Source organism: Peromyscus maniculatus, chromosome 5 (genome assembly GCF_049852395.1).
Source record: "Peromyscus maniculatus bairdii isolate BWxNUB_F1_BW_parent chromosome 5, HU_Pman_BW_mat_3.1, whole genome shotgun sequence".
Lineage (NCBI taxonomy): Eukaryota > Metazoa > Chordata > Mammalia > Rodentia > Cricetidae > Peromyscus > Peromyscus maniculatus.
In genome coordinates this window covers 107,107,246-107,134,961 of record NC_134856.1, presented here as the reverse complement: position 1 = coordinate 107,134,961, position 27,716 = coordinate 107,107,246, and positions in this window count along the sequence as shown.

Here is a 27,716-nt window from a genome sequence, read left to right as displayed (position 1 = left end):
TTGAACAATAATATTTTCCAAATTATGAGAGTGGTAAGCAATCTGCATTTTTAATATCTGTAAAAATAAATGTATAGATATAAATCTTTAAGACCGTGTACCATCGACCACTGAAAAGCAGCCTCATCACTACTGACTCACTGTGCTTTGGAAACATGTGTATTTTATGTCTGCTTTGTTGTGCCTTCCATCTGTACCTGTTAAAACAAGTAGGTGCAGAAGAAGGAGTCAATATCTTCAAGCAGACCTGAGTTTCAGTGACAACTTAACCACAAAGTGGCTGTAGCACAGATGATTGATTTGCTTTGTACATCTACTCTATCATCTGTCCATGTAAATAAAAATGTCTACTTTTCAAGAGTATGAAACTTAAACAATACTATGTTTCCACCACAGTAAATACAGTTAATGCAACATAATTGGAACTCAATAAATGGCAACCATGATTCATTCCTTTTTTAATCAAAGAACAAGTCCTAGGTTCTCTGGAGTTTCTATTTTGAGTGTTCTTCAATGCAAAGATGAAGGATTTTATACAAATGAGAAACATGTACATCATATGGGTTATATTCTTTTTTTTCTTTTTTTTCTTTTCTTTTTTTTGGTTTTTCGAGACAGGGTTTCTCTGTGTAGCTTTGCACCTTTCCTGGGACTCACTTGGTAGCCCAGGCTGGCCTCGAACTCACAGAAATCCACCTGGCTCTGCCTCCCGAGTGCTGGGATTAAAGGTGTGCACCACCACTGCCCGGCATATTCTTATAAATAAAAGAAATCCGTGAGATGACTTACCAGTTAAGAGCTCTCACTGATTTTTGCAGGGGACAGGTGTTCAATTGCCAGCCTGTACATCAGGTGACTGACAACAGCCTGTAAACTCAGCTCCAGGGCATCCAATGACCTCTTCTGGCCTTTAGGGGTACTTGTACCCATTCATACACACCTACACACACGTACAATTAATAAAAAATAAAATGGATTTAAAAATATTACATCACTATATTGTTTATAATTTTACTGATATACCATTTCCATATGTCATGCTGAGTCTTAATAGTTTGGACATCTCCTGACCTATCTCAATACAGGTACTTTGGAGACAAATTCTGGATATTTGTTGTATGACACTATTCCTGGTGAGATGTGAACAGATGTGTCTACTCACCCCAGATAGGGAACCACCTACAGACAAAACTATGGGTGGCACCAAAGTCCAACATAATGACTGAATAAGTTTTATTTAAGTGACCTATAAGGATATGAGTGAAAGGCTGCTTATAGGAGAATAAATGACTAAAAGACAACTGTATCACTGAAGCCCACCCCATCGTAAGTGATAGCTCACAAAATCTGGAAACCTGAGCTCATAACTTGCAAGCAGATCAATGTGTCATTTCCTGGTGGCCTTCCCCAGGCAGCTTGGTTGGTCTCTGCTTCTTCCAGGCTGTTCGGCTGGCCTCTGTACGTCTTTCAGACGATTCAGCCTGAGCCTCTTCTCTGCAGCTTCACTTACCTAAGAATGGCTCTCAGCAGTCTTTGCTGCTCATGTACTCTGAGGAAGGAAGGGATTGGACTATTAAATCTGGTCAGCTTTGGGGACTTCCTAAAGCTATTTGAGTTGTCTACTTCTTAAAGAGCTTCCCTGCAAGATGGAGTGTTTCACCTCCCCTGAGAACATTCTGTTGTTTCACCTCCTTGTAAGCATCCTGTATTAAAATACCCTGCTGTTTCACCTCCTGTTATATCTTGTATCTTAAGAAGTTTACTCCCAAAATGGAAGCTTTTAACCTGAGAGGAAGCTGCTGCACAACATTATTTAGCTCTACTGTCCAAATCTCTCCAGAATCTGCTACTTCTTTCTAATCACACTATTGCAACCTAGTCCAGATCACTTTGATACTAACGTAGACTACTGCTACAGTCACACCTGGCTTCCACGTGCACTGTTCAACCTAACCTTCCACAGCATAAACAAAGGAATCTATTACTTTTTACATTTTCTCTTATTTTGTGTACATGTGTGGGTGTGTATGTTTATATGTATGTGTGCATATCATGGCATGCCTGTGGACTTCAGAGGACGGCTTGTGGAAGTCAGTTCTCTCCCTCTACCACATGGGCCCTAGGGATTGAACGAGGGTCATCAGGTTTGGCAGCAGACACATTTACTTACTGATCCAGTTCACTGACTAAGAACTCTTTTTAAGAATAGAATTTGTATTCCTCTTATTTGTAATCTTCCAGCTACTTAACAACACTCTCCAAAAATACCTGCTTTCCTTCTATACCACCTCAAAGTATCATGTAATCTGTCCCCTATCTATATGTATAACATAAAACAATATTGTTGACTCTCCCCTTCAAATATAATTTTTTTAAAGATTTCACAAACTGTAACACACTTCATCCCTTTAAGATGCTTGAATGTCCTGTGTATTTTTGTCTAGAATATGTTTTCACAGGCATAACTGACTGTGTCTGCCTGTTAGGCACCGGAATAAATTTTTTTTACCCAGGAAGATTCTCAAAAATTTTATATTTCCTTGTTGTCAATCTAAAGTCAACTCTCACACCGAAAGGACAGTGAACTGTCTAATCTTCCACCAGGAACACAAAGAAAAGTCCATTCTCACACCATGAGAACAGAGGCCTCTTCTCATTGCCATGTCCCTGGCAACTAAGGGAGACTTGACTCACATTTACATATGTAAAGAATTCGTGAACATATTAGAATGGACCTATTCATGTTATAATTTTTTCCTGAAAACCTACTGATAAATGCATACATTTAACTACAAAATCCTACTCTAGATGAGAGTACTTCTGAATGTCCTTTGAGAGTCCCCACATATTAACACATCATACATCACCTTCCCCACACCAAAGTAAATATTCTGTTTCTGTGCATATTTCTAAATCAAATCTTCACAGACAGGACAGAATTTCCTCAGAGGTATAGTGCACCTCCCCTGTTCCATATGTGCCTGCTGACCTCCCGTTTGGAGCACTCCTTTCTAATAAATGAGGCTACTGAGTCTTGAAATGGATAGCTCTCCTGTCTGATATTCAGATATGGCTGAGATACCAGCCCCAAACCCACTGATAAGGAAATTTCTAATGATAACAGCAGGCTTGACATTGATGAAGCCTCCCCATCTGGTGTGGTTAGGAGAGCATTCATGGATAAAGGGTTGTGAAATGTGTTCTTCTGGCTCTTGGCCACCACCACATTGTGCTAAGCTTTCTCTCTTTCTTGCACTGCTCTGCCATCTCCTGCCCACCTCAGTAAGTTTTGAAAGAACTACCCCAGAAATTCCAAGCTGCCTCTGTGAGCCATCCTCTCTTCTTCTTGAGTAAAATGGACTTCTTTATTAAACAGGGGTAAACACCTTCTTCCCTTTGGATGTGTTCAGGAAGTTCTTATGCCGAAAAGAGAGTTTCATAAGCAGTCTGTGTCACATTAATGTCCCCTCAGAGGCCAATGCAGTGTCTAATGGAGTTTCTCGGTGCCTTTTAAAAGTCAGCAACATTCTTAAATGACTGTGGATGTTCCTTCCGTGGTCCTTTAGACATTTTCCCTTATTGCCATTTGGATGCACTAAATGGGAGGTGGCACACTTAGGCACCCGGGTTGATCTAATGTACTCCAGGGATTTCCAAATGTTTGTTTTGTTGTTTTTTCATAAAAATGATTTGTGGATTCAGTGTCCCATTGCCTTAAGAAAAGTACAAATCCATTCTGTCATACATATAATTACATCTGAATAGTTGTAATATCATAATAGACTAATTAGCTTCACAAATTATGAACTGATATTAAACATGATGGAGATAAATGCCTTTCATGTCCTCTGGAAGGAAGAGGAAATTAAAAGCTTGACTCAAGTGCAACACTATTCTTGGTATTAAACACAAGCATATATTTTTCAAAAATATAACTGAAAATTTATAGAACTTGTCTACATTCTACATAATGTAACCTGAAATATTACCATGAAATTTTAAAATTGAAGGGCTTTGATAAATGAGAAATAAATATCTTGGCTAAGGACATAAACAACCTAATGAAACTCTTTAAAACAGAAGTCAAAAATCTTTATTTTCAATTTGTTTTTGTCTAATACAATATCCTAAATTATTTTTTCATAGAGAAATAAGATTTTCATATCTTATTTATTTTTAATATGATCAGTAGTACTGGAAATACTAGCCAGACTGAAACACAGAAACAGTGTTAAAACTTTTCTTTTTTTTTTTTTTTTTTTTTCCCCGAGATAGGGTTTCTCTGTGTAGCTTTGCGCCTTTCCTGGGACTCACTTGGTAGCACAGGCTGGCCTCGAACTCACAGAGATCCACCTGCCTGTGCCTCCCGAGTGCTGGGATTAAAGGCGTGCGCCACCACCGCCAGGCATAAAACTTTTCTAAACCAGTGATACCTTGAGTATTATTACCATAATATCTGACTTCTCCTTCTGTCACATGATCTAAATTACTAAATTTTTGTGGAAATGGGTCGCAGTGTGGTATGTGTATATGTGTGTGCATTTGAGTGTGTGTATGTGTGTGTTTATGTGTGTGTGTTTGTGTGTGTACATGTGTAGATGCATGAATGCAGAGAGGCTAGAGTTTGAAGTTGAATGCCTATCTTTATTCCCTTCCACATTTAATGTAATTTTTGAGATAAGAGTCTCTCACTCAGTGATTGGCTAGAATGGCTGACCAGACAGCTCCAGGATCTTCCTGTCTGTTTCTCCCCATTGCTAGAATTGCAGATGCACACTACCAACCGAGGATCTGAACTCAGTTCTTCATACTTGTATGGCAAACACTGACTCATTTCTCTCACCAGCTCTTAAATGATGTTTTTATAAACTTACCAAGGACTTGGTCTTGATGTTTTTACAATAAACATAAACATATATAGAATGACATAATTGTATGTTTGTTGCTAGAGTTTTCCCCAGTCCTGCTTGGCCCACGGTCAGGACAAATCTCTCTCAACCGCCAGGCCCACAGCTGTTCAAACCCAACCAAGTAAACACACAGAGACTTATATTGCTTACAAACTGAATGGCCGTGGCAGGCTTCTTGATATCTAATTCTTTTATCTTAAATTAGCCCATGTCTATTAGTCTATAAGTTGCCACATGGCTCGTGGCCTTCCAGTACCTTATATCTTGCTTGTCATGGCGGCGGCTGGCAGCATCTCCTTCTCTGCCTTCCTGTTCTCTCAATTCTCCTCTCTGTTAGTCACACCTCTACTTCCTGCCTGGCTACTGGCCAATCAGTGTTTTATTTATCAATCAGTCATCCATAGCATATGTTTATATGGTATAAATTTCAATGAACCACATGGTGATCTTTTGTCAGAATTATTCACAGCTAATTTCTTGTCCCAGATTGATAACCAATACATTGTGTCTCATCTTACTCTCTATTTCTGTGTTAAAAAAACAATGACCAACAGCAGCTTATGGAGGAAAGGGTTCATTCTCTCTTACAACTCTAAATCATAGTCTAGCATCAAGGAAAGCCGAGGCAAGAACTCAAGGCAGAAACCTGGAGGCAGAAACTGAAGCAGAGACCATGGAGGCATGCTATGTACTGATTTGCTCTCCATGGTGTGCTCAGATTGCTTTCTTAAAGAACTCAAGACCAAGTAGAAGTGAGGGGTAAGGGGTGGATATGATCAAGATATACTGTATACATGCAAGCAATTTCCAAAGAATAACTTTAAAAAAAAAAAGGTAGTAATGTAAAAAGAATCCAGGACTAACTTCCTAGGAGTGACACTGCCCACAGTGTGCTGGATCCTCCAACATCAATCATTAATCTAGAAAATGCCCCATAGATTTGTCTACAAGCCAGTCAGAAGGAAGCATTTTTTTTAAACTGAGGTTCCCTGGAATGGGATGACCTAAGCTGTGTCAAGTTGACAAAAACTAATCAGTATGTATATATACAGATAGACATCTTTTTAACATAATTGCAAAGCAGAATATATTTGTACCTTTCTTGTCCTATCTTCATTGGCAATATAACTCTACTGGTAAAAAATAAAATGTGCTACATGGTTAACTTCAACTTTCCCCTAACTCCGGGTCACTTATTAAATTGTTCCTTGCCAACAACAATGGAAAAGATGAGACAGTCTATGATGGACTATGGTACCACTACAGGATTGTCCAGAAGCATCTACCATTGAGAGCACAGACATGATCAACAGGTTTCTTCTCTGTGAACATTCAGAACCCGATTCTGTGCTTGAACTAGTTCTGACAAGCTTAAAATCCAGCTTCAGTGGCTGAAGAGATGGGTTAGTGTTTAAGAGTGTTTGCTGGGCAGAGTTCAGATCCCAGCACCCATGTAAAAAAGCTGAACATGGTTCATAAACCAATCAACTTTATTGGTGTTGATGGAGACATTCCATCTGATACCTCCCAAATAAGATACTAACTCAGTTTCCAGTTAAATCCTTCCAAAGTAACAGACATGTTGTGATGGTTTGGGTATGAAATTTCACCAACAGTCTCAAGTGTTTAAAAGTAAACTTATCTGGTGGCACTATTTTGGGAGGTTATGGAACCTTTGGGCATGAGGACATAAGTGGAGAAAGTGGATTTCTAGGATTGGATCCTAAGGTTTATAGCACTCTCTCACTTCCTGTCATCTTGCTGCTTCTGCTAATCTTCTTCTTTCTGAATGATCACATCTGAGCAATCAGCCCTATTTTTCTGCTGTAGAGGCTCAAGCTGCTCATCCCCTTATGCCTTTCCCACCATGATGAACTGTACCCTCAAACTATGAGAAAAAAATAAAGCCTTCACACAATGTTAAAAGTCACCAATATGCTCTTTATAAAACTTTCTGTTAATTTGTAAGTTGAATGAAGGAAGTCCATTATTGTATTGCATCCATATCCGATTCCTCATGACAAGTCTTGAACAATTCCAATGGCAGCCTCTGAAATATCAAGAGCATCTCTTTTATACAGTACCTAAAATTACCCTTCAGGATACTCCTATATTCTTATTATTGCTATATATGATTAAGTTGGCAATGAAGTTAATCACAACCCTTTCTTTTTTTTACATAAAATGAAGCATATTATACTCACATTTTTTTCTTAAATTGGAGAACAAAAGGAATTAGAAAAAAATTTCTGTATAGGGACGATTCATATCCACTGAGGTGAAGGGATATTGTTGAGGGATAACACCCTTGCATTGCTGAGGAAAAACACTGTTGTGGGTATATAGAGTATCTTTGCACCTTTGTTCTGAACATTATTGGTTTGATTTTGTTTTCTTTTTTTGGTTTTCAGACAAGTGAGACTGTCCTATGTGTGCTGCCGGCCTTCATACAACTGGATGAAGTGAGCCTCAGTGTGCCAGTGAGCTTCTCTACATTTTAAACAACTATAGGTTTATGGTTTCTAATCCACTTTCTTTTGATACTTCCAATTGAGACCCTTTGCTTCTTTAAAATCTGGCAGATAGTTTCATAGGACAGCTTTGTTAATCAGAAGAAGGCTTGTTCACAATGCATACTCCCTTCAAAGCGGTAAAAAGAGAATCCATCCTTGCATGTGTGGCAAAGTGCTTTCTATATGATAAATTGGAAGGCAATCTACACCTTTTTGATTTTTGCTTTTATATTATTCTACTTTTCACTCACTTTTGTTTCCGATGCTCCTATTTCCCTACAGATCTCATGTGATGTGCCTGCTCAACAGTCACTATTTCTTCATTTCCTACTGCTGTTCTGTGCACTTTCATTTGGCTATAAATCTTTTAGGACTGTTATGTGGAAGCCTGTTAGATCCTTTACTTTATAGTCTATCTTCTGAAAGGCATTCATTCATCTGAGCTTTTACATAGCATACCCATAAAGACAATCCTTTAGACTCAGAGTCAAGCACATTTTCCCCTAACACACCATAATCTCTAGTTTTCTTTGTTCACAGATTTAAAATGTATGGTCTTTGTAATGCAAAGAATCATGAGTTCCTCTCTTACTCTGTTCATTTAAGTAGCACATGCTTTTCTAATGTCAGCCTTGGTTTTTCTTTTCTGAGAGAAAATAATAACTATCTTTTATGAAAACACCAGAGTTGCTTATATTACACTAAAGATCTTTTTATCCCGTTTTCTGGTAATGGATTGCTGCAGTTTTTTCTGATGAGTTGCTATAGCTGGCAATTTATATCAACAAGCATGCTTTATTGCTGTTGTCTTACACTTCTATTTTTAAATGTTTAGCATACCAGTCTTTCATTTCTATTTATTTGTGTGTGCGTGCATTTATGTGTGTGAACAGGTATATGTTCATGTGTGCTCACAAGGTTATAAAGGCCAGAAGACAACCTCAGTTATCTTTCCTCAGGAATTTGCTACCTGTTCTTTTGAGCCAGGACCCCTCACTGACCTACAGCTCACCAAGCAGCCTAAGCTAGCTGTCCAAAAGCCTCAGAAATCTGCCTGTCCTCACCTTCCCAAAACTGGGATTACAAGTGTGCACCACCACACCCACATTTTTACCTGGGTTTGGGGGATTAAATTGAAGTCACTATATTTGCAAGGCAAGCACATTGCCAACTGAGCCATCTCTACGACCCAAGCTTCCATGTCATATACTGTATGCTTTATGGTAAATTCCTAATAATTTTCTAAAATAAAATAAAAGTGAAGAAAATACTAAGCATTAGATGAAATACACGATCTCAATAAGACATTGCACCATCAAATACCAAAAAATATTAAAATCATATGCTGAAAAAATATTTCTGGAATCAGAGTCTTGGAAATTGCATAGTTCTCTGATGTTACCTAAATGTCTGCATCTCTCTACAGCAGAAATCAAGATATATCTAGAAAATTGGCCACAGAAATCCCTCTAAACAGAGACGTCTTGTTAAATTTTTCTTTGTTGAGTGTAGAGATGACTTCTTACAAAGTCAGTGTAGCACAGGACATGAAAGGGGATCAAAATATCAACCAGCTAAGGCTTAAAGATCTAGGAATTTGTGTCTGGACCAAAGCATGAAAAAAGAGAGCATTTATGGTGGTCTTTCAGTTTGGTTGTCCACAAGTCAGTTCTACAATCTTCATCATGATGTTTTGAATATCCAGCTTGGACTACACAACACCTATGTCTAATATCCATGCTAACTCTAAGTGAGCATTACAATTCTAAGTTTATTCTATCAAATCTATTCTCAAAAGGGTGAGAAACGCATTCACAGATGGTAGATGGAAGGTGAGCCAATATGGAATCACTCCAAGATTATGAACTATTGCTGTGAATTCCACTCTAAGCTACCTTGTCCTCTTACATCTAGACAGTTAGTCTGATGAGACACATAAGCATTGTTATATGATGAATTTTTCTCCAACATCATATAATCATCCCATTACCACCTTGAAATAGAGAAGAATATTGGCTTACTATCATGGCAAAAAAATAAAAATAATTAGTGTTATTTAAGTCTGTAGAAAGGGTAATGGAATGATTATAATTCCCTAATAGAAGGAGAGGGAAATGGGAGTCACATACCTCTCATGTTGGATTTCTGCTTCCTCCTTCTTGCCCTTCCCTGATATAAGTGATCTTGGGAAATGCTGAGGTGCATAAGAGTAAGATTAAGTGAAAATTGGAACCCAAGATGGGACTTCCATGAACTTGGATCATGGTGGTACTTTGTGGTGATACAGTTCTTTTACAGTCCTTTTCTTTACAGTTCTTTTACTTACTCCTATAAGTAATCCCTCTCCTGTTTCCCCATAAGCAAACCCATTAAAGATGGGTGAGGGTGGAATCCTTATTTCAGCCTATCGTCAGTGTTCTACCTGGAGTGAACAGATAGACATTTATTCACATCCCCAGGAAAAGTCTCATGACAGCAGGACCTGCCACTTTTTCTTGTTTGGGGCATTTTCTCTTTTCTGTGCTACTAAAATCACGAAATCACAGACTTCTCTGTGCCAGTCTTTCTTTACAAATTCTTTGAAAGGTCCTTGAGATTTTCTGTGAATATAGATGATGTCTAATGATTTACTCTTTTTAGTGTCAGAATGAGAGCAGGCATTTTATGCTCCGTGAAGCCAGATTTATCACATATGCTGTTGTCCAGGGACCAGCCTTCTTAGCAGTTGGGGGGAAGGGGCTGCCTATAATCAGTCATGCACTGTGTGGGTGCTCAGCATCCTTTCCACTGTTGGATCTGGCCATATTTCCCACAGTTGGATATATATTCATGTCGGCCCCAACCCCAGCAGCAGGTAGTTTGTCTCTTTGATATGTTGCTTGCCTCTAGAATCCTGACAGTTTTCCCTGTGCAGTTTTAATACATACTGATGAGTTTCCTGAGCTACTACGTGCTCTCAAAAACCCTTGCAGTTCCCCCAAAGGAGTTTCACCTTATTTACAAGTTCTCAGTATGATAGTCACTGCACCACTAGAGACACTACAGGGTACCAGAGGGGTTGGGGGACCTCCCCACACACACACAAATGCACAAAGCTTAGTAGGAAAATTTTTGTTTTCATAAATATGACAAGGTCAAGATCACATTAAGTCATTTTGCTAATTTGATTAATGAATGCTTAGTGAAATCACAAGTTGAGAGGTATGAGAAGCATTGATTGCTAAATATAAAAATACTCATCATATTATGGCTACACATTTGATACTTGGGTTTATGATTTAAATTTATTATATAACATGTTTACAGCTTGAGTCAATGTGATGCTGTCAGAACTGACCTGAAATTGTTTCAGCAATTGCTGGTGAGAACTTACCCAAAGATGCTAGAAGAAAGCAAAGTTGATTTGATACTTGGGTTTATGGTTTAAATTTATTGCAAAATATAGTTACAGTTTTGGTAGCTTTTCATATGTCACTTGGGTTGTTGTTGATGTTGGTTTTGTAGCACCTACTATAGATAGGCTATTAAGACTGACTTGAAGTTGCCAGTGGACTGCAAAGATAAATGATATATATTTATTATATATATTTATTTATTATTATATTATATAATTATATATTATAATAAATATCACATATTTTAATAAAATGTTATGTGTACTGTTAAAAATGGCTACATAAAAGTAATATATTGATAAAGTCTTAGGTCTTAGAGGCTGTTAGAAAAATCTGAATGGCAGTAGGCATTTATGTTCCATGGAGCTGAGTGAATTGAGACTCACTGGAAGTGACTAGCTATCAGCAACAGCACATAATGCAACTGGCTGTTATGGGAAACCTATTCTAAATCATGTAATTTAATACAGGGTTGTTTGAAAACTTGGAATACATACAAAATAGATATCATTGCTTTCTTCTTATGAATAGGAAACATAAATTAAAAATAATACTAACCTGAAATTTTAATCCTAGTCACAGCCTTGTGTAGCTGAAGCTTTCTCCAGTCCTGCCCAGCCCCATGGACCCCACAAGTGCTTATAAAATAATCACTCAGAAGCTTATATTAATTAAACTGCTCGGCCATTAGCTCAGGCCTACCACTGACTAGCTCTTACACTTAAACTCAGCCCATTTCTGTTAATCTATATGTCGCCACATGTTCCATGGCTTCACATGCTGCTCCCTGGACAGCAGGCTGGCATCACTTCACCTCAGCCTTCCTGTTCCCAGAATTCTCTCTTTGTCCCACCTATACTTCCTGCCTAGCTACTGGCCAATGAGCACTTTATTTATTAACTAATCATAGCAACACATTTACAGCATACAAATATCCACAGCACTTCCCCTTTTTTTTCAAAAAGGAAGGTTTTAACTTTAACATAGTAAAATTACATGTAACAAAACAATTGTTAAGCAAGAATTACAGTTATAATATCTAGTCTATTTATATTTGGCAAAATTAAAGAAGATATCCTATCTATCCTATGTTTGTGAATCTAAGGTTCATGTCTAACTTATCTTTTATCATAACTAAGGAAATTATAACTATCTAGTCTTCAACTACATCAAAGACCTCAGAAGGATATAATATTACCTGAGAAACAGGAGAAGAATGCAAGCAACTTTTGGGAGTCTTGCAAGAGTAGAAAGAGCCTGGACAGTCATCCAAAGTTCCTCTGTAAAGTTGGGCATCTGTCTTCAGCTCACAGGCCTAGAGTCTCTCAGTCATTTCTCTCTGTGTCCTGTAGAATGTCTGGTAGTTTCCTCTGTGAAGCAGGAACCTGAAGGACTATTTTGCCAAGCAAAGTTCAGCAGTCACCTTCCTATGGATCCTGCATGTCCAGTTGATCAAGCAGTCCAGGCAAAAACAGTTTTTTGCCCAAATGGCTATTTTTGCCAAGAAGAAGATAAACTCTATATGGAGTGTTTTCGATGCCCATCCTCCTCTCTCGAGTAAATCCAGAAGCAGACATGTCTCATTATACAGAAAGTCTAAATTTTTTAAAACATTTTAAATGCCATATTCTCTAGCTTTTTAAAGTATTTGAAGATTACCTATCTATCTGAAATATATCTATGTATACCTAGAAAACTTAACATGACTATAAGTTTGACTGTTATAGAAGACTAATCTGTTAAGTGGTAATTTGTATTTCTTAATTATCCATTACAATCTAAATGAGTTACATAAACATAATACCTCAAACGAGAGAAGAAATTAAGTTTAAACTTGTATCAATAAACTAAAATCCATATCAATGTAAAACATTTCTAAACAAGTTGTTGTTCTCTAAATGTAGGTATATTAATCTACCCTTTCATCATACCACATCTATACTATCCCCTTTTCTTTTTTAGAAAGAGATTGCATTTATAATCACTCTGCTTTAAATAAAAATATTAGTTTTTCTCTGTCCCACACCAGATGGATCTTCTGATATGGGACCAAAGAATCTCTTAACCTTTTCTTTTAGCAATATGCTTGGGTTTAGAGAAGGAGTGAGTCAATTCCATCTCCAAAGCCAGCTTGGTATATTTGGGAATTTGGGCATAGCTTCTCACACTACTTCCTGCTGGATGAGGGCACTGTATTCTTATGGAGATAAAAAGAAAATTTTAGGGGGCTGGAGAGATGGCTCAGCGGTTAGGAGCACTGACTGTTCTTCCAGAGGTCCTGAGTTCAATTCCCAGCAACCACATGGTGGCTCACAGCCATCTGTAATGAGATCTGGCGCCCTCTTCTGGCCAGCAATCATACATGCTGTATACATAATAAATAAATAAATCTTAAAAAAAAAAAAAGAAAGAAAATTTTAGGATTATGCAGTAGTCCATGAGGCTGTATTATCTGAGCCAGTTGCCTTGAAACCATTCTGGATGTTGGATCATCTAAGCCATGGTGTCATCAGAGACCTTTTAGAGAGTCTTGGCTGGTCAAACCTGTTGTATCTTAATGCGGAACAAATCTATAGCCTCTTACTTTCTGTGGAAACAAAAGCAGAGCCTCCTTTCCAAAGCAACATATCCTTAGATCCAAATTTTGAAGTCAAGGTACCATTAAAATATACATATTGGTTTAACTCAAATGTCCTTCTGCAGTTAAAATTGCCAAAGACAGCACAATCCAGATTCTCTGTGTTATATCCATCTTTACATGGCTTATTTTTTATATTACTTTTACTTTGTCTTTAAAGACTTCATTTTTTAAAACTATTTTTTATATAACTGCATCTACTACTTTTTTTCTCTCCCAAGTCTACATACATTTTTACACACATTGTAAACTATTTAAAGTCTTGTTCCATCTGAATCTGTCTTATTGTAAGTCTATTGCTTTAATCTGCAGCATTTCCACCCACCTCAGCTCCCCAACATGGCGGTGGTACATTTACTGCCAGCTCTGGATCTGGCAGCCATGTGTACCATCAACTCTCAGAAGTAGGGGGTCTATGTCTCTATCAAAGCAGCGTGTAGCCCAGAAACTTTTTTTTTACTAGCAAAAGTTAAATCTGCCATGCAGTGTTCTGTGCTGCCTGCAGAAACCTCTGTGTACTCAGTGGGAATGTGCCATAGTGTAGCTCCAGCCTGCACACTACTGCAAACCCGCCATAGAGTAGCTCAAGCCCGTATGTTGTGGCTTGTAAACTCCTGCATGAGATATGAAGTAGGAATCTGTTTTTGGTTCCATTTAGAATTGCTTATTAAGTATTCTCAGGTTTTAGGTGGAAACTCAAGTCATTGGGCGCCATTTGTAGCTGAAGTTTTCTCCAGTCCTGCCCAGCCCCATGGACCCTGCAACTGCTTATAAAAATAATCACTCAGAAGCTTATATTAATTAAGCTGCTCAGCTATTAGCTCAGGCCTGCCATGATCTAGCTCTTACATTTAAACTCAGCCCATTTCTGTTAATCTGTATGTCGCCACATGTTCCGTGGCTTTACCTGTTGCCTTTACATGCTGCTCCCTGGATGGCAGACTGGTATCTCCTCACTCAGCCTTCCTGTTCCCAGAGTTCTCTTCTCTGCTTGTCCCACCTACACTTCCTGCCTGGCTACTCACCAATCAGCATTTTATTTATACAGAGTGATATCCACAGCACTTTCCCTTTTCTTTTCTTTTTTTTTTTTCAAAATAGCAACCACTTCAGAATTCCAGGGAATTTCTCCTCTATTTTTTTAATCACTCTATATTTACTTAATATTCAGATTGCTTTTATCCCCAAGCTCAAGTTTTCAATCCTCTCCTAATTCATTGTCCATGAGTAAGTTCAGAATTGCTAATACTTATATGAATGAAGGAGCCCTGGGCTTGCAGGTGAGTTTCACATAGAGTGGCCAACAATGAGTTTGTCAGGTGAGCAATAGTTCCTTTATTTATAGGTCTCATAATTAGATTTTCCATTTTGTGTTTTTGTGAAAACAGTTTGAAAAAAAATGGCAGTTTGTGAAAATGGTCAAGATGGTGGAACAGTGTTTCTTAGACATCACTGTGCAATATGGGAACCTAAATGGTGCTTCTGAACGTCTCAGTCCTCCACATCACAGAGTTGTCTCTGGAGGTCTCCAGTTGAATACCAGGATTGCATTGGCTCTGAGCCAGCATTCCACATCCATACCTTCAGCCTCCCCATCAGCATAACTTAAAGTCATATAGCATCGATGATGAGACAGGATCATGGATATGTACTCAAGAAACCAAGTCATTCTGTTCACTGAAGGCTTTTTTTAATGAAAAAGAAATAGTTTATCAGACCTGGATGGGAAAGGAGAATGAACAACACTTATTTCAGTAATACCCATTCAAAACAAAGACTAACATGGTAGGAAACACAAGGCAGACCAAATCACATACATCTCCAAGTTTTGGAAAACTCTGAACAGTGCATCTCATGCTCAGCACCAAGAGGCAATAACCAGTTAAGGCAATAACCAGTTGCCAGCAATGAACTTTTCCATTTAGAGAGATGATTCTGACAGGCTTTAGGACAATGAATGGCTTATCATCAGGCAGGAAAAACTCATTTCTAGCAACAAATACAAATCGGTGTTTCTTACAAAATCTTGTACTATCTCATCAATAGTTTACAGTGTGTAGAAATCTAATTATCATAGATGACACATCCTGTTAGCCAGATCTGTTTGAAACAACTGGATTGATGCTATATCTACCACAGCTGTATACTAGATGGATAACAAGTGTACCACTAACTTTCTGTTTCCTCCCTCTTTTAACTGAAGAATATAATTTAGGTATGTGACATAACTGGTCCTTTTAAATAAGTGCATATTGTGAATATGGAGGACATTAAACTAAAGGCTGTTAGAGAAGCAATCCTAAAACTGAAATTCTGAAGATTGGATGCTTCGTAAGCTAGTTAAAAACGGAAGCAATACTGGGCACCGTGGCACTCACTTTTTGTCCCAGCACTAGGAGACAGAGACAAGTCTGATGTACTTAGTGAGTTTGAGGCCAGTCAGACTATTTAGTGACAGCATGTTTCAAAAACTACAATAAAAGGAAGTTCAAATGAATGTAAGCTGTGTTTTACATCTATAGATCAGTCTACTCCACCTGATAACTTTTCCTTTAAGAAGGCATAAGCACATTGACTGAGAAGCTTGAAGGCCTGTGGTAGAGCTATTCAAACCCACATACAAAATGCACTTGGGGATCCCTCTGTTAATTCTGAGTACATCCCAGCCCACCTCCTACTTATTGATAAACTAATGAAGGCCCCCTCTCTGTGCTATCCAGTTCCTCAGGCAATGTTCCTCTCCTAACAGCAATGAGGACAAGTTAGGTAATCAAGTTTACTTGTTATTTGCTTTATATGCTTACATATGACTAACTAAGATGCTTGCAATTATTAAACCCCCAAGTATTTCTCCATGCCTCTTGGGATTCTACTCAAATTCATGTCTTTTTAATTTTGGTTTGCTAGTCTCTTCTTCACCCCTTAATGGTGCCATGTAAATCTTTACTCCCAGGATCTTTATGCATTTCAGCATGTTCTACCTTATCTCCTGCTCCTAATCTCTACCAATCTAGGAATGGTACTGAACGTTTAGCCTTGAAAACTATTCTAATAAATCAATCCTCATTGGCCTCCATACCCTTTGCCAGGTTCTCTCCATTCATCAACTCCTTAAGGATGCCAAACATCGAATGCAACTACAATACCTGAACTGTGTTTTTACAAGACACTAAAAAAAAAAATGGATCATTCCAGGAAAGAAATGTGGATTAAACTATCGTTGCTTGAAATATACTGGCTGGAGTAAGCAGGGACAATGACGTAGCTTTACCAGTTGAACAAAAAAGAGCAAACAAAGGAAGAATCACTTTGTAAAACTCAAATCCATGGTGGATGTCTGGACTAATCTACGACTCAAAGTCTACTGTAAAACAGAGGTTCACATCAATAACTTAAATGTCTTAGCTCATGTAGAGAAGCCAGTACACCAGTCCCAAAACAGAGCTGACACAGTCATTTACAGTATTTGTAGCTGTCAGTTATTTTTATTAGGCTTCCTAAATTGACAAAATCCCACGATATGCATTCTGCTTCCTGGAGTTAGAATTTAGAGTTCAAATATTCTGTCCTGCTTTGGGGTGAGGGTGAGGAGAAAGACAGCTCTGCCATTCAAACTTCTCCACAAGAGAATTTTAGGTGAAAGTAAATTAATGTGGACATAAACTTGATAAAGACGTTGGTCGTGCCAGTGTAAGTGGAAAAGATAACAAGCTTTTAAAAAAAAAACTAATAATCACACAAGCCGAATCCCTGACACCTGATGGAAACAGTTGTAGTAAAGACAGATCCCCGACATTTCTGGGTATTGATTATAGTGGAAATGGTGATTAATTGGTGCCTCTTTGTCTCTATATTTGGACCTCTCTCCTATATCCTCATCCATAAGTTAGTGTTTCACTCCTTTAAACGATATTGGGAGGAGCACAGTGTCCTTAATGTAAGTGACTCTGCTTACATTATCCTCGGCAGTCCCTTCTGTTTTCAGCTAGGAACACTGACCTACAAATTAATTCCAAAATCACTTACAGCAGCTGAAAATGTTAACGTGGGGGAAGAAATAAATAAGGAATGTTCGACTCAGCAAGATAAGTTCTAATGAGCTCACAGAACTGCAGAAAGATTGCAAGACCTTTTGGAAAGCAGGCTCAAGTCGTGCATGTCTGCAGCTTAGCAAGCATGCATGAGTGTTACACACAAGGCAAAACAACAAAGAGATAAATAATCACAGATGAGAACATGACCATCAAGGAATTTGAGTTTGTTGTGGGGCTATTAACTCTTTTTTAGCATTTCTTTTTTTTCTTCTTTTCTTCTTTCTTATTTTTATCGCATCCACCCCTCTTCCCTACCCACTCAACTTAGTGTCCTTTTTTTAAAAAAAAAAAAACCTTAAGAACAGCTTGTGATACCCAAATACTCTTGGATGTGTGGTCTTCCACTGTAGACTAACCAGAGGTTATACTCTTAAAGAAAACAGTGTCTATTATGGATGTAATCAACCAAATTCTTAGTGTGGTTGAATCACATTCCACAAATTGAAACCTATGTCTGGTGCCATTATTGGGTCAATAACCTATGGCTAGACAGTCATAGGCCCTAGAGGAGAATCTGCTACTATTGTTGCTAAGTGGACTTAGTATTAAACCAACTCTTAAATGGCTTATCATTAAACCCATAGTTTAATACATCTCTCAACCCTCCTCTGAGAAGCTTCTCTCTGCAGTAAATGGTGATGCTGGTCAAGGTGCTATTAGTTATTACATATGCACATGAGCTTCTGCTTTCCCTGGGGAAATCATGACAGCTGAGTGGAATGATATCCACAAATATCTGTGGCCAGCACATTATAGTTTTAAATAATATAATTTACTATTGTATATGCTATTCCATTTATGCTTTTCAATCAACTAACCTTTTCAATCTCATATGTGTTTGATATCATATAAATATTTTATGCTTGATAGAAAATTTATAAAAGGTTATGCTTAATATAAAATTTAATATTTTCTCAAAATATAATTAGTAAAATAGAAATCAGAACATGTGAAAATTGAAGAGTTTGAGAGTAAACTTGGACCCAGAATCAAAAATATTACTTAATAATTTCTCAAAATCAGTTGACATATGTCATAAAAGATACAGACCACAAAGAGTGGCAGGGGCTATTAACCACATAGACTCATGCCTTTTTTTCTGGTTTCTAAGAAAACTGGGAATCAATCTACCACAAGACCCAGCTATATCACTCTTAGGCATATACCCAAGGATGCTCAATCATACAACAAGGACACTTACTCAGCTATGTTCATAGCAGCTTTATTTCTAATAGAACCCTAGATGTCCTTCAACCAAGGAATGGAAAAAGAAAATGCGGTACATTTAAACAATGGAGTACTATACAGCTGTTAAAAAACAAGGACACCAGGAAATTTGAAGGCAAATGGATGGAACTATAAAGTTATCCTGAGTGGGATTACCCAGACCAAGAAAGACAAACACAGTATGTACTCAAATCATAAGTGGGAATTAACTGTAAAATAAAGGATAACTATGTCATTTGCTTTTAATAACATTGCCTCAGATTACTTTTAGTTTTAAATAGTGAGGCAGTAAGGATAAAGTATAGTGCGTCACATACAATAGGAGATTTAATTCTAAATATCAACTGGTGCTAACTGAGTTGATAAGACTGATTAACACCACTGGGAAGGTTGGAGGTGGTAGATTCTGTAGTCTCTTTGCAATGCTAGCATTAAAGCTACGTAAAGAAAACATTCCCTAATGCTCAGCTGAAGGCCCCTGAGTCAGCTTCTGAGTATTAATACCGAGAGTACCGAGTAAAGCATATTCAGAACTGTTCAGCTCAGAGTAGTGTAGATCCATTCAAGCTATGTATCAGTCTAACTATGGATAGTCTTGAGCACCCAGAATATTCAATAGTGTCCCCTAAAAAGCTATGCTTTGCAATGGGATTAAACTAGTCCTAAATATTCTCTGAAAACATCCTAACAAAGACTGAAATCTGGAAAATGACCTTCTGACACTCATATTCCAGAACAAGTTCTAGTGAGTATTACTAGAATATACTGTACTCAGCATGAATGTCTGCGAGAACAAAATGCCACAAGCTGATGGGGTGGCTCAATGTCAGGAATGTCCCCTTTAAGGTTTTAGAGGTTGGAAGTCTCAGGCCAAGACAGGAACCCATGGCAGGAGCTATTCCAGGCCTCCATCCTTGGCTCAGACATGGTAGCATTATTTTCCCATGATGCTTTGTCTGTGTGTGTTTCTGCTACACCACCATCACCCCTTAACAAGGATATGAACTAGAAGAGCCTCACATGACTCACTGTAAACTCATCTTAAGTAACTAAATTTGCAACTCAGTAACAAAATAAGCTCACATTATGGGACAGTAATGGTCAAGACATCAACATGAATCAAGGAAGAAGAACATAGCTGAACAGCATGGCAAACCCCAGCATTCAAATGTGTAAAATACACAGTTTTAGTATTAAAAAAAAAACTCTCAGATAGGAAACTGTCACTTACCCATTGATTATAAAGCATATACAGTTAAACCAACCAGAAAATGACAGAGTTGATAAAAATCATCAGGAAGAATATTCTAAAGGTTTCTATGACTTTTAAAAAAAAAGCATTATGATGAAGAAAAGAGAACTGAAACTACAAAGTAGTACTTAATATAATTTTTATATTAAATGAAAATTTCACTTGTAGCACAAATCTTAAAAGGTCTTATTAATTTAAAAAAAATGGAGCCAGGTATTGGGGTGAATACTGAAAGATCAAAGAACTAGAACAAGCCACATCCAAATTTACCTTGCCAACTTCTCAGCTAATCTTGTTTCCTCAAACTGGAAGCCTCTGAGTCCTCACCTGAATGGATCTCAGCTGAATGCTGCTAAAAGCTTAAAAGCCTAAAAACTTAAAAAGTCTCTAGTTCCTGATCCTCATGCCTTATATACCTTTCTGTTTCCTGCCATCACTTCCTGGGATTAAAGGCATGTGCCTTTCCCAAGCAGGGCATGAGAACTCAAGTCCTGGGATTAAACGTGTGTGGTACCATGCCTGGCTCTGTTTCCAGTATGGCCTTGAACTCACAGAGATCTGGATGGATCTCTGCCCCCAGAAGGCTAGAATTAAAGGCATGTGCTAACACTGCCTGACCTCTATATTTAATATAATGGCTGTTCTGTTCTCTGACCCACAGATAAGTTTATTGGGCTGTACTATATTTCAACCACATTCACTGGGTAAGATCAGTAGTGGATTAGACCACAGAAATAAAAGTATAGACATAGCAACAGACACCATGCAAATGAACCACAGAAAGGAAAGGATAAAGGTGGGCAATCCAAGTAGTGTAGCATAGATACAAGGAGTCACAGAAGTGATGCAAGCAGGAAGAAAATGCTTGCTGACACATTGTCTTAGCCATGTAATGGCTGCAGTAGGGGGCCTGAGGTGAGAAGACGACCCTGTGTTCAGTGTCAGCCTGAGCTACACAGGGAGGTTGAGATCAACCTAGGCTGCAGAATAAACCTTATCAGAAAGGAAGAAGGAAAAAAGAGAAAGAAAACAGAAGGAGGAAGGAAGGAAGGAAGGAAGGAAGGAAGGAAGGAAGGAAGGAAGGAAGGAAGGAAGGAAGGAAGGAAGGGATGGAGGGAAGTGGGAAGAGAGGGAGGGAGGAAGGGAGAGAAGGAGGACAATGCAGTACCAATGACATTGAGTTTTTTAATGTATGATAAAACAATAAGTTAACTGATTCAGAGGCAAATGAGTAAAAAATCAAATCACATGCAAATGATGATAAATTTTCTGAAAATTAAGTCTTAAAAAGAAAACCTGAAAAGAATCTACAGAAAGGGTATGGGAGGACATACATATAGAGAATCCAAAAATGAGAATAACTACCAACTTTGAATCTATAGATTTACAAAATAAAAATTATAGAATGTGTTGAAGGTGCTGAAGGCAGAGGGGAGCTGTGAACCTAACACTTGATAACTGGCAAAAATTTCTCTCAAAAGGAAAAGAAAGTAAGTCTAATAGGCAAGAAAATTTATCACCACAACACCTACATGAGAAGAAACAGTTAAATTTGTTAAGTAGAAATATATCAGATTGTAACATGGATCTACATAAATAAATTTAAAATTCCAAAAATGATACACAGAAAGATAAATATGCTCTTTTCCTAAGTCATTTATCTGAAAGATAACCAAATACATAAAATAAAAAAGCAAAGATAACATGATTATGGATGTTTAAATATAAACAAAAATAAGACTTAGAACAAGGAAAGTAGAGCTCTAATACTATAAGGGTCTCCACTTAATAAACTGTTATCATTGGCAGATGCACTATAAAGAGTTAGAGAGTAGTATTCTAAATGTTAATTACCTCTAAAATAAACAATAGAGGCAACTAATGCACTAACAGTAGAGATGAGAAATGATATTATAAGATAAGTAATATAAGTAAAAGCAACAAACAACAGATGGGACAATGAAGAGATGGAAAATGGTATACATCATAGATGCACATTAGAAAGAAAATAGAGAATAAATGGATATCACTTCGATGCAAACGTGTGTTACATTATCCTTAAATCCCAATGGTAGACCATGAAAACATACAGGAGACTGATGGGTTGTGTCACACTACACACTGACAAGGATGTTGATGTGAGTCTTATGGAATGCTATGTTGACTCATCACGAGTAAAAGTCCACATACATTTACTTCACAGTTCCAGTTCTGAGGTTTGCCTCTAGTGACATGCTCACAAGCAGCTAAAATGTTCAATTCTCAACATTGTAACAAGGATAAATAAATATCACAGAGACAAAGTAAAATACTATATATACACAATGGATTTTAAGCAAATACATTTCCCTCTAGAAAATTCTTATATTTATGTATACTCATAGCTACATGTGTGAATGTTTATGTACATATATACACATGCACAGAGTACAAACACATGTGGTGTCTTTGTTTGGACATCTATAACAAAAAGAAATCCGTACATGTGGTAGGTTTTAAAGGACAGAAACCTATTCTTCATAGTACTAGAGGCTAATGGCCAGCAGATTATTGCCCCAGAGAGGGCACATTCTTGATTAATCCCCACACAGTAAAAGGGTCAAAGAGCCTTCATCAGGATTCCTTCATAGGGGCTACAGTCCATTCTAGCCCAATCCCATCTCACGGGCTTCAGCTCACTCTGCATTAACTGGAAAGTGAGTTCAACATACAAATTCTGGAAGAACACAAACATTCAGACCATTAACATATCATATTGCACTATAATTTTACATGACTTTTATGATAAAATGGACATAAAATTAAATGAACTAAATTTGTGTTCTCTAATCCTGGAATATAGATTACTGGATAAATAAGAGAGAAAAATACATACAAATTCTGGTTACAGCACAGCAATCACATTATGCAGTTTAGGTTTTATAGACATATGTCTCACTGTTTAAAAGAATGTTTTTGTTTAAACTCAATCTCCTCTGGCTTTTGTGTGCATATATATTTTCTGTAAGCATATATTAGTGTTTTATGGCTTCCCCCCCCCCTTTGAACCATCCAAGACATATTGAAATCTCCATATTTTCTCTAAGAAGCTAAGCATGTAGAAAAGCATCTGTGCTTCTTTGTATTTCATAAGTGGTTCAGTCCTACCAGGTAGCATTTTCTGTTATAGCAAAGGAGTCATGGAGAGCTGGTTAAGATATTTATATACTCAAGGGTCATTATTATATCCCTAGCCTGCCACAAAGTGGAATTCTTCAGAACCTCTGAACAGTGGAAACTGAGAAGATTCAAATGAAGTGTGATAGATGTCTATACCAGTCCCAGCCCTAAAAGGAATCTATAGCCCAGAGCATCAAATTTCCATCTTCTGGGGACTTGTTTCCTAGATCTAGACTGTAAGTATGGACTTAGAATACAAGTGTCCCACCTTCTTGAATTTCAATTAAAAATAAATAAATAAATAAATGTGCAGGACATCACCATACAATTTATGTAAATTAATAGCAAATTGTTACGAAATATTATTTTAACTATGTAAAGGTGTGTTGCTTTTCTTTATGCTGCATTTGTTTAACTATGTAAAGATGTGTTGCTGTTTCATCTTGCCTGCCTAAGGCACCTGATTGGCCTTAAAAAAATAGTTGAATGACCAATAGCTAGACAGAGAAGGGATAGGCAGGTAGGCAGAGAGAAAAGGGGAACCAGTCCAGCCAGCTGGGGTCCAGACAGACAGACGTGGAGTCATTAGGAAAGCAGAATGGACAGTACACAAATGAGGTAAATAAGCCTCAGAGCAGCACATAGATTAATAGAAATGGGTTAATTTAGATTAAAAAGAAAAAAAGCTAGCTAGGAACAAGCCGAAACTAAGGCTGAGCATTCATAACTAATAATAAGTCTCTGTGACATGATTTAGGAACTGGCAGTCCAAGAAAGTCTGCTACAGCAAATTCCTGCTTTTGACCTATGATGCCACCAGGAAGATGAAGCTGTGAGACGTCAAACTCTAATCCTTGAATTTTGTCCAAATCACTGTAAGCTAAATCGGCTGTCTCTGCTTGAAAACCTTCTATTCCAAACTTTTGTACACTGGTTTAATAAAATGATGATTGGCCAGTAGCCAAGCAGAAAGCATAGGTGGGATAAGCAGACAAGGAGAATTCTGGGAAGAGGAAGGCTGAATCAGGAGTTGCCAGCCAGACAGAGAGGAAGCAAGATGTGAAGGCAGAACTGAAAAAATGTACCAATCCATGTGGCTAAACATAAATAAGAATTATAGGTTAATTTAAGTGTGAGCTAGTCAGTAATAAGCTTGAGCTAATGGCCATACAGTTCATAAATAATATAAGACTCTGTGTGTTTACTTGGGTCCAAGAGGCTGTGGGACTGGTATGTGAGAGAGATTTGTCCTGACCGTGGGCCAGGCAGGACACAGGAAAACTTTAAGCTACATAAAATTGTCAAGAACTGGAAGCTAGATAGGTAATGAGCCGGGGGAAAACCTGTTACTATTATTCTGTTAAGTGGGCACAGCAGTAAAGTGACTCTTAATGACATATTTCTATGCTCATAGATCAGCGCATCATTCACTCATCAGAAAGCCTTTTTCTTATCCAAAATTGAACATGGTTCATACAGTGAGAGACCTTAGAGCACTCAGCCCTAAAGGAGATGACTTTATTAAGCCCCTCCCTTCCAGGCTCAGGGATCTATGCAGAAAAGGAGGGAAAAAATTGTAAGAGCCAGAAGTGGTGGATGAGCCCAAGGAAACAGCAGCTTCCATACACGTGAACTCACAGACTGTGCACAGGGCTTGCACAAGTTCAAACCAGACAAAATCCCAGCATGGAACATGAGCACGAAGTCTCACCCCAACCAAGAAAGTATCTGTAATTGATAGCTGTGGAGAAGGGGAAAATCACTTTTCTCCAATGTAGTGTCATTGGTGATATTATCCAAACTCCAGGAATAGTTGGCCAACATAAAACAGACTTCACGTTTGTTTGTTTGTTTGTTTGTTTGTTTGTGCACTCTTTGTCTTGGATTGGTATTTTTGGTCTTAGTGTGCTTTTTGTTTGTTTGTTTTGACCTTTACTTTGGGGGTTTTATTTGATATTTTGAGAAACAGAAATGTAGATAGAGATAGAAATGAGTAGATACAACACGAAGTTGGGTGAGCAGAGAAGTGGGGGGATCTAGAAGAATTTGGAGGAGGGGAAGGAATATGATCAACACAAACTGTATAAAAAAATAAGTTTAAAAAGTTCTAAAGAGTACCATGCACTCTTAACCACTGAGCTATCTATCCAGCCCCCAGTTTATATTTTAATATTAATTGCACTCATATCTTAAATCTTCTAATCTTAAATTCAACAACTCTCTAGCATTGACATTTTACATAAGGTTGCTATAGCAACTACAAGTTCTTTCAAGCCTTGTTTCATTTTTGCTTTGGTCATTTATTCATTGGCAAGATGTAGTCATCAAAAACCTTTAAGTGATGGATCATATTGAATGAAGTGTCCATGGAGAATATTGATTTTCTTGCCTTTAATCTAGAATAGTAAATCAGCATTTTCAATTCTCAGGTCATAGTTTCCCTTATCTCTTTGCTGCTTTGGCTTGGTAGTTTACTACCTAAAAAAATGATGTATGAGACCATTTTCATTTCTTTTGCTTTTATGTGTAATTGTTGTTTTTTTTTTTTTTTGGCTTTGAAATTCAGCAACTGTATTGCCCTCTCAATTTCAAATACCATGTGATTGAAAACAACATCATTTTGAGTAGCACTCTCAAATTCCTCCTAAAACCTATGTTTTTACAAACTATATTCTTATTATCCCCCCTTGTTTCCTCGTTTGTAAAATCTGTCTTAAAAGTAAAACTCTTATTACATTATCCAATTGATTCACACCCAAGGATACTTGTAGCTAGAGTTTTCCGCCTTGCCCACAGTCAGGACAAATCTCTGTCACCCGCCAGTCCCACAGCCGCTCAGACCCAACCAAATAAACACAGACACTTATATTGCTTGCAAACTGCATGGCCGTGGCAGGCTTCCTGCTAACTGTCCTTATCTTGCTAACTGTGCTTTTATCTTAAATTGATCCATTTCCATACATCTATACCTTGCCATGTGGCTGGTGGCTTACTGGCGTCTTCACATGCTGCTGGTCATGGCGGCGGCTGCAGCCTCTCTGGTCATGGCGGCGGCTGCAGCCTCTCTGGTCATTGCGGCGGCTGCAGCGTCTCCTTCTGCCTTTCTGTCCTTTTATCCTGCCTAGCCACGGCCGATCAGGTTTTATTTATTAACCAATCAGAGCAACTTGACATACAGACCATCCCCCAGCACAGCCAAGTGCAGACCATCTCAAACACCTGCACTCAGGCCCATGGTCCTAATCATCCTCTATACGGACCTGCTGGGTAACGCCACAAAGAACCTGAGAATAGGCTCCCACAGGACCTACAGAACATCCCACAGCACTTCCCCTTTCTTTTTTTTTTTTTTAAAGGAAGGTTTTAACTTTTACACATCTCCAAAGTCAGCTTGGTATATTTGGGAATTTGGGCGTAGCTTCTCTTAACTACTTCCTGCTGGAGGGGGGCGCTGTATCTTATGGGGATGCAAAGAAAATTTTAGGATCATGGAGTAGTCCGTGAGACCGTATCGTCTGAGCCAGTTGCCCCGAAATGACTCTGGATGCTGGATCATCTGGGCCATGGTGTCATCGGAGACCTTTCAGGTGGTCTTGGCTGGTCAAACCTGATGTATCTTAATCTGGAACAAATCCATAGCCTCTGGCTTTCTGTAGAGACAAAAGCAGAGTCTCCTTTCCAAAGTAACACATCCTTATATCCAAATTTTAAAGTCAAGATATCTTTAATATATACATATTGGTTTAACTCAACATCTTTTACGATCAAATGTTTTTCTGCAGTTAAAAATCCCAAAGACAATATAATCCAAACTCTCTGTGTGATATCCATCTTTACATGGCTTTTTTAAACTTTCTATTTCTTTATATAACTGTCTATGTTCCTTTTCCTCTCTCTTCCAAGCCCCAGGAACCCGCCAGTAACTCAAACCGGCGGCTGCCGCTCATTTGAGAGAGAGAATTTAGGAACTGTGGGGCGTTTACCGACGTCACCGTTCCTGGAGAACTTACTGACGTCACCGCTCCGTGTGTTGAGTTCTGAATCCTCTTTACCACCACGCGAGGATTCTTCTCAGATCACACTTTATTGGAGCGCCTCTTGGTTAAGGGACTTTGTCTTTAGTATTTTTTTTTTTTTTCATAACACCGGCCTTTATCCCTGTTCATTTGTCCTTTTTCTTTAGTCCCTTTTTTTTTTTCTTCTTCCCTTTTTTCTTTAGCCCTTTTTTTCTTTAGCCCCACGTTCAGGCGCCATTTGTAGCTTTATCAAAAGGCATCTTCTGAGGCCAGGACAATATGGCCCCATCCCTGAAGTGGCCTTCGCATCCGGAAAAGGTACGGTGCTCTTTTCTTCGAAGGCAGCTTAACAGGCAGAGGGCCGATGGATTCTGTTGTACAATGGAACAGCAGCTGAAAGCTCATGCCTCTCAAAAGTAGACTGGCATTTAATAGAGGGATGTGGAGAAGAAGAGGATGCTGAGATGAAGCCATATATACACAGCCAAGAAGTATGGACAGCTGAATTAAAA